At 35.6% G+C, this 16,624-nt stretch overlaps 1 long non-coding RNA gene across 1 annotated transcript in view; it reads right to left on the bottom strand.

Annotated features, from left to right (window-relative positions):
* The window catches only part of LOC144302232 (uncharacterized), a 43,434-nt gene extending 34,096 nt beyond the window's left edge, over nucleotides 1-9,338 (bottom strand). Inside the window, exon 1 of the long non-coding RNA XR_013369072.1 lies at nucleotides 9,117-9,338. This is a non-coding gene — a long non-coding RNA (uncharacterized LOC144302232). The remainder of the gene's footprint in view (nucleotides 1-9,116) is intronic.
* Between the last annotated feature and the right edge of the window lie 7,286 nt (nucleotides 9,339-16,624).

Here is a 16,624-nt window from a genome sequence, read left to right as displayed (position 1 = left end):
CATTTTGGTGTATATTATTCTGATCATTTTTATGTGTGTGATGTAAGTATATGTATCTTGAACACCAAGTGAGGTGTGGAGAATCACTGTTTCCATAATTTGTAACACACTTCACATTGTATTTCATAATTTTTTTCATTCAATAATACATCTGTAGTCACTCAGAAATTGTAAAATTATAAAAATAATATCTTTCAGAGTTGGTATAAGTATTAAATAAATAAATGTGGAAGTTTCTACAATGGTACTTGACAAAGATAATCATTAATATTATGCTAATTTCTAATAATTAGAATCTAATCAACATGAAATTGTTTTTCCGTTTAAAATTTTCAAATCTATATCTGCAAAGAGGAGGAGGCAGAAGAGTTTTGCTGAGGATCAAAGGACTAAAAATCAGTGGCCTTAGAGTGGTTGATATTTCCTCTGATCCAGTCCTCAAGAGTAGGCCAGATTATAGCTGAGCAGAGTCCATTGGCAGAGAAATCATTAAATACTAACACAGCATGGGATGCCTGGGTGGCTCAGCGGTTGAGCATCTGCCTTCGGCCCAGGGCGTGATCTTAGGGTCCCGGGATTGAGTGCCACATCGGGCTCCCTGCATGGAGCCTGCTTCTCCCTCTGCCTATGTCTCTGCCTCTCTCTCTCTCCTTGTGTCTCTCATGAATAAATAAATAAAATCTTTTTTTAAAAAATACTAACACAGCTCATTCTGTTGTCTGGAAGCTTTAGTCATTAGGAAATTCTAATGTCAGGATCAAATTGTATCCTTATTTCAGCCCAGTGATCCTAGATCAGAGTATTTAACAATATTTTTAAAAATCTAATTTTCTTTGTTCAAGACTGTGCAGAAAATGTAGAACAGTAAGGCTCAGAACTGAAGTTATAGTCCTCTGTGTTCTGTCTAATAGAAAGGACTCTTATGCTCTGAATACTTTGCTTATATTTATGCAGCCTGATAGCTGCAAATTGTTGACTCAAATTAGATTTCTTGTTAATTAGAAGGTTAGAGTTTTCTGAAAACGACATCAACCTTGTGAACAATACTGTGTAAAGTGTTAAGTAACATGATTAGGTCCATGGTAGCAGAGAAAGAAAGAACATCTTGCAAAAGCCCACGATTAGTATAAGGTATCAGGCTACATAGATGTGTGAGCCTCTACATCACATGAAAGTTGTTCTAACAGGCTCAGAGTTGAGCATGTTACTCAGTACTCTATTACTCAGTAATTATTTTCTATGTGTACTAAGCACTGTAACTAGAGCTTTTAATATATGCAATGCTATTTAATTACTTTCATTTAATTATCATAGTAATCATGCATTTTAAAGATGAGGTAAAATGAGACAATTGATATCCGTGTACTTAAACTTTAAATAACTTTGCCAAGACTACATAGCTAAAAAGCAGGAGCGCGGAGTCTTCAAAGTTCAGAGGTAATTATACTGTATCATAGCTGTAATTCTTCCATTTAAATTTAAATTTAATTCTTCCATTTAAATTTAAAGCCAATGTTGCATATATGCTATCATCCTTTCTATTTACACACACAGACAACTCTTTAGGATATACACAAAACATCAAAATGACAGGTATTTTCTCATCCTGACGATTGCCTTGACTTTGTAGGTCATTTCCTTGCCTGCAATAGCTCCTTTAAATGCATCCAATACACTCTGACAAGACTGATCTTTCCAAATCACAGGTCTGATCATAACTATTTTCTGTTTAAACAAACAAACAAATAAACTCATTGGATCCTTTTTACTTTTAGAAAAAAAATCTAGGGACACTTGAGTGGCTCAGTGGTTGAGCATCAGCCTTTGGCTCAGGTCGTGATCCCAGGGTCCTGGCTCCCCAGCAGAGAGCCTGGTTCTCCCTCTGCCTATGTCTCTGCCTCTCTTTCTCCCTGAATGAATAAATAATAAAATCATAAAAAAGAAAGAAAGAAAAGAGAAAAAAATATTCCATTGATTAGAATTCGACTCTGTAGTTCTTTAGTCCGGCCCTACTAGGCTTGCATTGTCCATCATGGACAGTCCTCAGTCCCCACTTATGTCACTACATCTCTCCCTTCTGTCTATGTGTGTGTGTGTTACAGGGGGCAATGGTCCTTTTTGTATGTAATGGGATTATTTCTAATTTTTATTCATATATACTGTTTCACTATTGCTACCTTATCCAATTTCCTCTATTTTTTGCCTTCTCTGAAATGATTAAATATTGAAAAATATTTTTCCTCTATTTTTGTTTGTCAATTACATCTCTTTTTTTTGTCAATTACATCTTGTACACTTCCTGTTTTGAAGTTTTTGAAAGTACAGCATACATTCTTAACGAAGTCTAATATTGATAGATTATTTTAACTACTTCTGCCTTATAACCAGGACCTTCAAGCCCTTTTTTTCTATTTCTCCCAACTGCATTGTATACTATTATTTTAATTCTCCATTTATTTAAGTCTAACCAGATATTACATTTGCTGTTTTATATAGTCACTATTATGTTTGCTGTTTTATTTTATTTTATTTGTTTGCTGTTTTAAATAGCTAAATATTATCATGTTTACAGTAAATTTTGTTTTTACTGATTTAAACACTTTTTAGAATTATTTTAGGTGGGCTCAAATGAGAAAATCTGACAATACTAGACCAGCAATCCTCTGTGGAAACTATTCCCTAGAATAGAGTTAATTTTAAACCTTTAGGAAAGAACACGCCTCCAGTGGACTCAGTTACAACATTTTATTGGGTAAGTAGTTGAGGCTATAGCTCCTAATGTAACCACATGGAGCAAAATCATGACCAGTATCTCAATAGTTTGATATACCCTTCAATGTAAGATATGCCTTTAGCAAAGGGAGCTGTTGTAGAAGACGATATTCTCACCTGAACACATAGTCACAGGAAGGTTATGTTCCCTCACTCTTTCTCCAACCTGGCATCTGCTGGCCCACGGGCCCCTTCAGTAACTTTCTATTCTCTCACCAGACCATGAGGAACCTTGCAGGTGCTATTATGTGAACCCCTATGTTCCTACCCTAGGTTCATCTACTTGTCCTCTCCCTTCCTAATACTGATCTCTTCACATTATTCTTCTTACTGTGGGCCAACAGGTTTTAGATTATCTGATACTTTTCTATATACTTTTGAATTCTTCCTATCTAGCTGCAAGGGAAGTAGTGTGGGAAGGCAATGATCCTGACATTTGACCTCCTCCATCTAGCTCTGTCTCCATTTTTTTCATATCCCATGAGGGCAGAAATGTCAAGCTATATATGTCTTTCTTTTGACATATTTTTTTTATTTCTGTATATCTTTTTTCTTCCTAGGACACCAAGTCTCCAGGTTCAACATTAATAGTAAAATGGGTATCCTATTTACTGTTGAGATCTATAAGTATCTCTGAGTCCGGAAATAGGCTTATATGGGACAAAACCATTGCTTTAGGAGATCAAAAGAACGTGCCTCAATTATAGTGCTTGCATTTAAATTATTCGAAAGACACAAAATGAACTGAAACTTCATGTATGTATCCTGGTCAATAATACTATAAAAAATGAGTAGAGAAGATGAGTCCTGTATTATTATATAGTTCACTAGAATCAAAGTTCACTTTCAAAATCTCTTGAAGATTTTCAGAATTATTGGCATTTCAATACCTAAATTTGTTTTCAATTCCAGGTTGAAGTTAAATACCTTAGAAATGTTTTAAAAAATTATGATGTGTTAAAAATGACATTAACTATTGGGTACCTTCCCTATTTACCACTTTCCCTTTCATATAATCTATTCAGCTATTGGCTGCTAGCATACAATGAGCGCTTGATAGTGTTTATTTCAAATTCTTTAAAAGGATATTTATCTAACAAAATAATAAATGTCCCATAAAATATTGGGCATCAAACTTAATATATAAGCACTGCCTTAAATTCCCTTCATGGTGTCATCTAATGTCCAAAGAGTGAATTAAACATGCAAGTATATTTATAAAATTTGGTGTGCTCATAACATTTTAGTTATAAATTATTGAATTTGGCTACAAAATTCTGACAACTATCAGTAGTTTCTAAATTTATTAGTTATCTCAAAGCTAGCACTGCCAACTCCAGTTGTAGATTAAATGTTCATTAAGACAAGTTTCCATCAATATCTTCTATATCAGGAGTCTGACCAATACGATAGAGAGGAAGGATGGGGCAGGCTGCATGATTGAGTATGATGTTGTTCATACAACATTCTAGTAAGTACTCCAAAAATTACCCCCCCAAAGATATTGTTTTTACTACACTATTAGGAGGAATCAACATGATTTTACATGATGATATAAGATACAATCACAAGACACAAGACCTTTATATAAAGGTGAAATTTATTTTATTTTTTTAATAAATTTATTTTTTATTGGTGTTCAATTTACCAACATACAGAATTACACCCAGTGCTCATCCCATCAAGTGCCCCTCTCAGTGCCTGTCACCCATTCACCCCCACCCCCCGCCCTCCTCCCCTTCCACCACCCCTAGAAATCTCACAGAGGAAGACATAGACATGGCCAACATGCACATGAGAAAATGCTCTGCATCACTTGCCATCAGGGAAATACAAATCAAAACCACAATGAGATACCACCTCACACCAGTGAGAATGGGGAAAATTAACAAGGCAGGAAACCACAAATGTTGGAGAGGATGCGGAGAAAAGGGAACCCTCTTACACTGTTGGTGGGAATGTGAACTGGTGCAGCCACTCTGGAAAACTGTGTGGAGGTTCCTCAAAGAGTTAAAAATAGACCTGCCCTACGACCCAGCAATTGCACTGCTGGGGATTTACCCCAAAGATTCAGATGCAGTGAAACGCCGGGACACCTGCACCCCGATGTTTCTAGCAGCAATGTCCACAATAGCCAAACTGTGGAAGGAGCCTCGGTGTTCAATGAAAGATGAATGGAGAAAGAAGCTGTGGTCTATGTATACAATGGAATATTCCTCAGCTATTAGAAACAACAAATACCCACGATTTGCTTCAACGTGGATGGAACTGGAGGGTATTATGCTGAGTGAAATAAGTCAATCGGAGAAGGACAAACATTATATGTTCTCATTCAATTGGGGAATATAAATAATAGTGAAAGGGAATATAAGGGAAGGGAGAAGAAATGTGTGGGAAATATCAGAAAGGGAGACAGAACATAAAGACTCCTAACTCTAGGTGAAATTTATTTTAGTGTTAAATCTAGATGTTTTCTACCCGACAAAAGAAGCATAACATTTTGTAGCTTCTTCCTTTACTGCACCAAAGCAGCTAACTTATAGACTCTTAGCAGATTTAGAGGCAAATAGGTTCTTATAGCATTTAGTGGAATAATATTTTAAAACACTAAGATTTTGAAATTTCCTGTTGATTTGCACTCAAAAGCCATTCATTCATGGTCCCCTTTTCAATTGTTTTCCTCTATTTTAAAATCTATAAAATAAAAAAAATCCATTTCCTTTGCTTCTTTGAAGTTAAGCATGACCATGTAACACTCTTGGACAAAGACGCAAGAAGTTGTTTCTGGACTAGTTTCTAAGAAAGGTGTTTTTATAATTTTTTGTTTTATGTTTTAAATTCATACAAAATTGTTAGGATGTTTGTGTCAGTCCACCTCTCAGCTTTTCTGCCTTTTTTTTCCCTAGATAGTAGGTGTGATGCTGGGAATGTCACAACCATACTGTGATCATGAAATGAAGGCCATAGACTACTGATGGTGGATCAGGACAGTCTAGATCCCTGATGATAACTTGAGCAGCTGTTTCAGTGATGAATCCTTTCTTCTGAAATTCTTGATCCTTGAAAAAAAAATCTTCTATTATAGCCATTGCTACTTATTGTTGTTGTCATTTTCTTCTAATATAATTGTGACTGATCTACTGACGCCACCATTCAGGTATCAGTAACAACTGTCTTCCTCTTCATAGTGAGACATATCAAAGGTTCTCAAACATTTTTTGTTCACAGAACTTATTGATGTGTTTGTGACTTCTTCATAATGCCCTAGACAAAGAAATATCTAGAACCCCCACCTATTGAAGTAGTTAGAGCCAAACAATTTAACAATTGTAATTCATGTGGTATCTACATTTCCCTCAAATATGTAAAATGAATCTATATGCCCCTGTGAATGGGCAGCAGTGTCCCAGAACACACAGGTACATGATTTGGGAACCATGTTCTGTTTTGCCTTGCTAAAGCAGAAAAGTGAACTTGGACCTTTTAAGCCCCATTGGCTAGAGTGGGGATTGGGTGCAATAGGGAACAAAGAAACATTTTAGGATAAGAAATGGATCTATATCTTCACTATAGTGTTACTTATTCAAGTTTTTAGAGATAATAAAATTCATAATATTGTACACATAGATTACTGAATATATTACATGAAAATATACTAATGATGGTAGCTAGGACTGATTGTCAAAGGAGGTGATAGTACCCAAAATGTCAATGCATACCAATCTGCAATGTGCTCCAAGTACAATCAGTAAATATGAAAGTAAGAATATGCACCAGAGCCAAAGACCTCACCAGCAAGAGGTCCTGAAGGTCCAAGTGAGTGCTTAGATTGTGTATAAGGGCTATGTGGATGTTTTGTCTCTTGATTCAGGTACTACTAATGTATGCACAGTACACCTTGGAGCCATGGAATCTGTGATGAGTCTTGATTTATATTCTGTTGACCACATCAGCATATTCTTGATATGTAACCAAACCCAGTGGTGACTCTCTGGGGATTTCAACAAGAACAGGCAAAAATTATTAACCTACTGTTACTGATTAAACAATGCTGATAAACTGGTACAAACCATCCTTAAACTTCTTGGACATCTGGTTATAAAATGATGGTATTAATTCATATATTCCATGCCTTGATCACAATTCAGTGTTATACAAGTACTTCACTAACACAGCTCAGGCCAATTCTGGGTCTGCTGGAATTGACTCTTACAACAACTGAATTAACCAAAAATAAACAAACAAAAAAACAAAGAAAAGACTGTGAACTGTAAATCACTATACAAACACAATGAGTTATAAAAGGTAATTCTTGTTTTGCACTGTTCCATGGTAATGGAGGACAATGACACCATACTGATATTCACAAGTTTCAGTTAATGTAGCATCAAGCAAAGACTACCTATAGTATGATTATAAAATCATTAAAATTATTTCTATAAGCCATGCAACAAAATCAATTACAATAATTGACTATATATTATAGTAATGTGAAAGGGTTAGTTAAAATTACCATGTTCAGTTATAGCTTGATCTTTGACTTAATTATAAATTGATTCTTTTTGTAGAGCAGGGAACATACAGAGTAAGTTGATCAATTACTCTTAAATATTAATTTCATCCTCTGTAACATATTTGCTATCTACAAGATAACAATCTTATCATGACTGAGAAAGAAAATGCATGTAGAGCACTGGGCGTATGGAGGCATTCAATAAATATTCATTACAAGGATGGCTTCACAAACACACAAACTATGCAGTCACATAGGGCCCAAAGCTCAATGTGGTCCAATATTTGGTTTATTGTTCTGTAATCACTATCTTGAAAATCTAAATAATCTATGAACTTTGAATTTGTATCTTGTAAGTGATGTCCTAAGGCAACAATGAACTATAAAGAATACACATGCACTCTTTTCCATTGACAGGGGGTGTTGGTGATGCTGTGTGAGCACAGAATTCTGGTGGACTCAAGATACATGGGAATTTAGCAAGGCCAAAGTATGTACAAGATAAATGTGCTATGTCTTCAAATGAGTAAAAGTGATACTGACAACCCCCCAAAATCTTGCTTTGTAATCAAACCAAAACTTGATTTGAATGAATAAAGAAGTTAAGACAGGTTGTTGTGTTTTAAGACACATAGATGACCAAGAACCCCACCATATTTTTCTTACTTATGTTACTACCCTGTACTAGCCAATTGCCCTAAAAATAATGAAATAAAAGGAAAAAGAAACATTGTTAACTCATAGTTCTTTTCAGTTTCAGTCCTTCCCTACTCAACAGTAAGCTAGAAGTAGAGTGTGTTGACAGGATGTGCAAGAACCAAGAAGCTATATAAAAGTACTTGAGTTAGTTTTGTGCAGCATTTCATTGTCCTAGCAAGAAAGAAATATTTGCACATGCACAAACTACAAATTACAAATTGTGTAATTTCAATGAATTCTACATACAATTCTAAATGATTATATATTGGCATTAAAATTGAAATTGTAGGGATCCCTGGGTGGCGCAGTGGTTTAGCGCCTGCCTTTGGCCTGGGGCGCGATCCTGGAGACCCGGGATCGAATCCCACGTCAGGCTCCCGGTGCATGGAGCCTGCTTCTCCCTCTGCCTGTGTCTCTGCCTCTCTCTCTCACTGTGTGCCTATCATAAATAATTAAAAATTTAAAAAAAAATTGAAATTGTATGTACAGTAAAATACATACTAAAAATATAAAATTTTAATTTTCTTTACTTAGAATGACATAATATCAAAATTTTTTTAATTTTATTTATTTATTCATGAGATACACACACAGATTGAGGCAGAGACATAGGCAGAGGAAGAAGCAGGCTCCATGCAGGGAGCCTAATGTTGGACTCGATCCTGGGACTCCAGGATCATGCCCTGGGCCAAAGGCAGGCACTAAACCGCTGAGCCACCCAGGCATCCCAATATCAAATTTTTTAAAATATATATGACAAGTCAAGAAAAAAGCTGTGGAAGAAAGGAAAAATGTCAGTACTTTTGATAACACTTTCTCCCTGCTTTTTGAAAACACATTTTCATTTTGCACTCAGCACTATAAATTATGTAGCAGCCCCTGGGTAACTAATATTATTGCAGCAAGTATTCATGATAAAATACCTACCTCATGATGTGGGTGACAAATACTTGGATTCTTATAAATATACAGATCAAAAGGGCATCATTCATTCAATCCACATATCTTTTATTTATTTCTTAAAGGGAATCAAAAAATAGAATATAGAAAGAAATAGTGAATATCAACCCAACTAAAAATCTGAAAGAGAAGATTGCATTAGTAATTGTCAATAGCTTATTTTGTAACAAACCTGAAAAGTGGGTACTGGCTTGCAAGTACATTCTGGGAAATGGAAAGATTGGTGATTTCAGGTTTCCTTGGTGATAGGTCTTTCTTTTCAGATACATTGTCTTTGTAAAGGCAGAGTTGAAAGGTTTGAGTGCTATTTCCTCATTCTGTTGGCTTCAACTTTTTCATGGTACTAATATTTTGGAGGTCAGATGTGAAATGATAGTAAGGCAACATTCCAGAGAGTCTGAAAAAAACAGTGAAAACATGATTGAAGATATCACTTAACATATGTCCAGTATACAGGTAAGAATTAAAATATCATATTTTTTGCTCAGTCTTTTTTTAGGAAAAAAAGAATATTCTGAGTATGAGTTTTTTTTTTTATCTTTATAAAACACAAATTAATCCAGTGTGGATAAGTTTTTCTTTTCTTTACATGGCAAAAATCTTAATTATTGTATTCTCTTCAATGCAGGTATTAGAATCATTAATTTTTCTAATAGAAAATTAAGTTTTTCTTGGGAGGCCTGGGTGGCTCAGCGGTTGAGCATCTGCCTCTGGCCCAGGGCATGATCCTGGAGTCCCGGGATCAGACCCTGGGTTGACGGCGGCGCTAAACCTGGGATCGAGTCCCATGTCAGGCTCCCTGCGTGGAGCCTGCTTTTCTCTCTGCCTGTGTTTCTGCCTCTCTCTCTGTCTGTGTCTCTCATAAATATAAATAAAAATCTTAAAAAAAGAAAAAAAACACAAAAGAAAATTAAGTTTTTCTCTTTTAATGAGTCACTGAAGCTTAATTTCTATGTCACTTTTTGTCATATGTAGGTATATATGAGTACAGGTATATATACATATATACATGTCTGTATTTATGTATATATGCAGACATAGCTGAGCATTTGGGCCAGAAAACAGAAAACATAGACATAGTCTGGGAAAATGTTACTGTCAACATTGTGGCCTTGGAATGACCATCTAAGACCTTGAAACAGGAGGATAAGTTCAGAGAAGGAGATAGCCTAATACAATATGTGACTGCCAAATGAATGGAGCTCTTAAAAGGTGTTCATATGAAGATACAGAATATACAGGCTTTTAAGAACTAGCTGAAATGATCAGTCAAAAGCAAAAGTGACTCAACTTCCAAGAAACCTAATTACTTAACACCTAAGAAGAAATTTAATATGAATTCTTACCAGTCTGAACTCATTTTTTAATGTCATGAAATTCTTTTATCAATAGCACTGATTTTTCTTTCAACCACAAAGCTAGAATCCTCTAAAAAGATGAGGAAAAATTAGCACTATTCCACTTTCCTAGTTTTATAGATGTATTTTCAGACAAAAACTACTTAAAGTCAATTGTGTCTTCTTTAAGTATTGTCTAAAGCAATGGTATGATTTTCCAATTTACACCATTTGAGCAAAAACACCTAATGGCATAACTAAGAGTGTGTTGACATCACATATTTTTTTTTTCTTCCTTCCTCTCTTCCTTTCATCCTTCCTTCCTCCTCCTCTCCTTTTCTTCTAGCCTTCTTTCTTCCTTTATTTGAACATGGGGGTGCAGATAGTGATTTCATTTCGTTAAGATATATATCCAGAAGTGGAATTGTGGGATCATATGGTAGTTCTATTTTTAAGTTCTTCTGGCGGACAATATATAATTTTTTTTTTTTGCTGCAATTTGAGAGCTGCCACCACCTACTTCCACCAATTGCACCACCGTTTGCTATCACATAGAATTGGGTGCCAGCTATTATCTATAGAACCCATCTGGGGTACCACCAGAGGCACTGAATACTATATCAACTCCATCCAAATGCTTGGGACATTGTCATCATCAGCTAATACATAAGCATAGAAGCATAGAAGGCACTTTCCATTCCATTCAGGAAATGGGAGAATTCCTTTTACATCCCCCCCTCCCCATTTTTTTAAACTCTAAATCAAATAAAGAGACAGAAAAAAAAAAGACACACAGAAAGACAGACACAAAAGGAAAGCCATGGAAGATGAACATAGAGATTGGAGTGATGCATCTACAAGGCAAGGAACACCAAGGATTGTTGAAGTTATGACAAGTGAGGCAAGAGGCATGGAACAGATTTTCCCCTAGAGGCTCCAGAAGGAACCAATCCTGCCAGCACCTTGATTTTGGACTTCTGAACTCCATAATTATAAGAGAATAAGTATCTGTTGTTTTAAGCCATGAAGTTTGTGGTAATTAGTTATGGCAGCCTAGAAAACTAATACATTTGGTATGTTACACTTGCTAAGCTTTTTCTTCCTTTTTTTTTTTTTTAAGATTTTGCTTATTTATTCATGAGAGACACAGAGAGAGGCAAAGACATAGGCAGAGGGAGAAGCAGGCTCCCTGCAGGGATGTGAGACTCAATCCCAGGACCCTGGGATCACGACCTGAGCCAAAGACAGATGCTCTACCACTGCACCACCCAAGTGTCCTGCTAAGCTTTTTCAAGACAATTATTTTCATTGACTCACAAGAGTGACTTAAGTACACTGTTGTCTTGATGTTACAAGTAAAAAAAAAAAAAAAAAAAAGAGCCGAATCCAGTGGTGTGTTGACATTCCTAAAATAGGATAGTCATAATTTGGAGACCTAATCCATTGCAGTTTCCTAGGTATCCATGATCATTCATTCACTCAGCAAATATTTCCAACTCCATCTTTTGTTCCAGATATTGGGCTTTGACTGGGAAGAGATAAGGCTAATGAGGATAGACTCCTTGCTGTCAACTTGCTTGCAGTCCACATCATGACATACAGAAAATAATGTAAGCTTTGTAGAGCAGTGTAAAGTCATGAAGAAGATATTTACCAGTTAGTATGGAGCAGCAGTGGGGGGTGAGACAGGGTAGCAATGTGAGCTGTGGCCTCAGGATACCAGGATTAAGTCAAAGAAATAGAAAGAAAAAAAAAAAAACCTGAACTAATTTAGGTTTAACAATGATTATTATTTGTAAAATGCTTTTAAGTCTTTAAAATACTTTCACACAATGATCTTATATTAAGTAAGTGTCAGTGTAAATAAGTGACTTACTCAAAGATAAGGAGGCTGGGATGTAGTAAATTGGCAGAGCTATAAATTGAGCTTTGTCCATTTCCTTATATTACCATATCGTATCAAACATATTTTCTTTCCCATATTAATATCATTAGAACATTCATCTCACACTCTTCCATATTAGCACTAATGGTAATTATACATAAATAGTTATGTACTTTATTTCTGCAGTAGGATCTAATTCATAAGCACATTATTACATTTGGTTATCATGTTTCTTTAGTTTTTCTTTATATAGTATAATTCCTCGGTCTTCCTTTTTTCTTTTCTTTCATTGGCTTGACATATTTTTAAGTATGTATTTTGTAGAGTGTCTTCAATTTGGGCTTGTCTGATATTTACTCATGAACATGATTAGATTCATGTGCATTTTGGCAAAGATACTATAAATGCAATACTTTATACATCTCAGTGCATCCTATCAGGAAACACCTCATAATCAGCACACCTAGTATCACCTAGATATTGGTTCCTAAAAACTATTCTCCACTAAAATGAACCAGGTCTCCTTGGAGATATGCCTAATTTCAGCGCTGCGTCTGGAAATATTCAGAATAACTCTGGAACAATTTGTTACGCCAGAAGGTAAGGAAGTTCTTCAATAATCATGATTACAAGCCAAAAGAACACAAAATCCAGTTTTAACAAGCTTTTAATGGACAAATCTATGAAAATTAGAGGATTTAAGCAATAATAATAATGAACTATTGATTAAAATAAGAATCCATGAGTCCATTACAAATAAATAAATGAAACAAATGTTTTTTTAAAAATGATACATACAGAAAAAACTTTTTAAATAAAATTTACAAAGCCTAATAATCTGTCAGGTTTATTTGCGACTTTTACATAGCAACTACTGCAGAGACTAGCACACAGTAAGTACTCACAACATAACTATTCACTATATAAATGATTGAATGAATAAATGTATGAACAGATAAGCAGTAGATTCTTGCTGTGATTTTATTTTTGGAAAACAGCGTGACCTTCACCAAAATACCTTGTATTTTTTTTTTTAAGATTTTATTCATTTATTCATGAGAGACACACAGAGAGAGAAGCAGAGACAGACGCAGAGGGAGAAGCAGGCTCCATGCAGGGAGCCCAATGTGAGACTCGATCCCGGGACTCCAGGATCATGCCCTGAGCCAAAGGCAGACTCTCAACTGCTGAACCACTCAGGCCGCCCAATATCTTGCATTTTTAAGGTCAAAGTTGTCCATGTATAAAATAATGGCTGATGATAATCTTAACATTTGAAAAGAGGATTCCTTCTGGATTTTTGAATGTATAAACCAGTATGAGTTTCTCCTGAAGGTACTTCCTGGTATGCCAAAGGGTTCCCTGGGACTTTCTGTTATTACAGTAAGATATTCAAGACACAAAGTAACATTGAGCAGTACTTCCTGCAATGTTTATTTAGGCATAATAGAGGTACACCTGTTTCTGTGATTCATTATTACACTTTTTGTTACATGGAAAATCTGCTTGTACTTACATATTTTACACTGATTGTTACAATTCTGAATTTGTGTAAGTTTGACCAAACGTCATATTTCATTGCTTTCTTCATGCAAAAAGCTGGACTATAATTAAAGTCAATTATAATTACAGGTATTGTACAAGTGGGGACATTGAATGGCTTATAAAATATATTCATCTGAGGAAGTTTTCTGCTCACTTTCTAATTATGCAACATGCTACACTGAAAGTCATTTTTAAAAACTCAACATATTTTGTAAAAATTCTATCTCTCTTTATATCTCATCCAATATCAGAGAGTGGAAGGGTGAACCATAATATGGGTCATTACAACAGGGAAAACTAGTAAGTTATGTTTCCAAGGAAACCAACAACAACAAAAAAAATCATGGTTGGAGAGATGATACATATCACTAGTAAGGAATCTTTGGGTAGCAAAGGCCAAAAACCAAATTTAATCAAACTTAAACCAAAATAAAAGTTTATTGTAAGAGTAGTGAGGTGTCTCATAGAATTCACTGAATAGAATGCAGCTGGTATCTGAGTCTTAGAAAGAGTCAATTCCAAGGAATTGAGTATTATAAATATTTTGCACCTTGAGAATTTTGACTGTGCCTCTTTCTCTGTCTTCTACTTGTCTCTGGTATTTAAAATAGGAAACATGATTGCTGCATGCAATTTCTGAACTTTAAATCTTACAACCACCAGGTGTCTACCCCTCTGGCAGAATGTGACTTGGGGAACATAGACATACATATAAAATGCTAACTTTCTGTAACCACTTGGATGGAAGAGAAGAGTAGGGAACTGTCCAAAAAAATGTGCTCAGTATACTAGCAATTATTGAGGGCACATAATTCCAGGTGCTTGATGTCCCAGTTATTATCCACATTATCAGATGAAGAAATTAAAGCTTTGAGAAAGGTTATTAACTGCTCATGGAACTTAGTGAGCGGTTGGAACCATCACTTGAATTCATATTTATTTGACTGTAAACAAATCTTTATGTCTTTCTTCAAGTTAAATAAAAATCCGTCATGTTTTTGGGATACCTGGGTAGCTCAGTCAGTTAAGTGTCTGACTCTTGATTTCAGCTAAGGTCTTGATCTTCAGGTCATGATTTCGAGCCCCAGAGTCATATCAGATCCATGCTCAGCAGGAAGTGTGCTTGAGATTCTCTCTCTCCCTCTCCACCAGCCACTCCCTATCCAATGAATAAATAAATCTTTTTTTAAAAATCAGTCATATTTTCATTAATAGACAAGTTAATAAAGGACTAATAAACATTTAGAAAATAGATAAATAAGAGATTATAAAGAGCATGGAAATTGAGTTGTTTTCTGTTTAAATACTTATATTGGACTTCAAGCTCTGGCCATAGTAAAATAACAGGGACTAGATTTAACTGTCACACTGAAAAAGAAAAAAAGAAAGAAAAAAATAAAACTTGGTAAAAATATATAAAATACAATTTTTAAACATTAGACAACAGACACCACAGAATTATGGTCTTTGAGAAAAAGGAAACAAATAAAAGTCAGCAGTATGTCAACAGACTTCCAGATCATAGAGCAGGGATAGAGTATTAGAATTCTCCAGAGGAGGGATGGATGTCTGGGTGGCTCAGTGGTTGAGCATATGCCTTTGACTCAGGGCGTCACCCCAGGGTCCTGGAATCAAGTCTTGCATCAGGGTCCTTACAGGGAGCCTGCTTCTCCTTCTGCCTGTGTCTCTGCCTTTCTCTGTGTCTCCCATGAATAAATATAAAATCTTTTTTTTTTTTAAGAAAAAAAGGAATTTTCCAGAGGAATGGAACCAACAGTATGTTCATTGCCAGGGGTTGGCAGGGGGAAGGTAAATAAGCAGAGTACAGAATCTAACCTCTAGCAATGAGTAATCTTTCCACTGCATCCATAGTTTTGCCAGAATATCATATAGTATGAACCTTTCAGATTGGCTTCTTCCACCTAACAATACGCATTTGTGGTTCTTCCATTTCTTTTCATGGCTTATAATGGTGGATACATGTCATTTTACATTTGCTCAGACCTGTAGCATGTGAACCACCAAAATGAGCCCTAAGGAAAACTATGAACTTGGAGTGATTGTATGTGTCAATGAGGGCTCATCAATTGTAACAATTACACTACTCTGATAAGTGATGTTGATAATGAAGAAGGCTATGTATGTATGGGAGCAAGGAGCATGCAGAAAATTTCTGCAGCTTCTATTCAATTTTGCTATGAACCTTAATTCTTTATATAATTCTTATTAATTCTTTATATATATAATGTCTATGAAAAATAATATTTTTAAAAGTTAATCTTACCCAAAAACACCCTCACGGAAACATCCAGAGAAATATTTCATCACATATCTGGGTACTAACCCAGCCATGTTGACACATAAAATTAACCATCACAAAAGGAAGTACCAGGAAAGGTATCACTGATTTGAGAAGACACCCATTAGAATTGAGAAGTTCGGATTAACTGGAATTTGCAGGGCAGAATTATAAATAAAAAAGGATTTACTCAGAAAAAGCTCTAGAAATCTAATTAGGTTCCCTGTGATTCTTACAGTGATATGCATGTCTTGGGTGAATCTCCACAATGCTGAAAAACAGAGGTTGGAGAAGCTGTGAGCAGATATTTCCAAGAGCCTTCACAGGACAGAAATTGTCCAGATTTCCACCATCCAGATTGAAGCATCTTGTTGATCACTTGGGACATTCATTAAGGACCCTATAGGGTTGGTCCTTCTGAATTATTAGAGCAGTATCGCTGAATTTTTCTCTTTTTTTTCTTAAAAGATTTTATTTATTTATTCATGAGAGACAGAGAGAGAGGGGCAGAGACATAGGCAAAGGGAAAAGCAGGATCCCTGTGGGGAGCCTGGGGACTTGATCCCAGGACACTGAGATCAGGACCTGAACCAAAGGCAGACGCCCAACCACTG

This window comes from Canis aureus, chromosome 31 (assembly GCF_053574225.1).
Source record: "Canis aureus isolate CA01 chromosome 31, VMU_Caureus_v.1.0, whole genome shotgun sequence".
NCBI classification, from domain to species: domain Eukaryota; kingdom Metazoa; phylum Chordata; class Mammalia; order Carnivora; family Canidae; genus Canis; species Canis aureus.
This window is presented reverse-complemented; position numbering and strand designations above follow the sequence as displayed.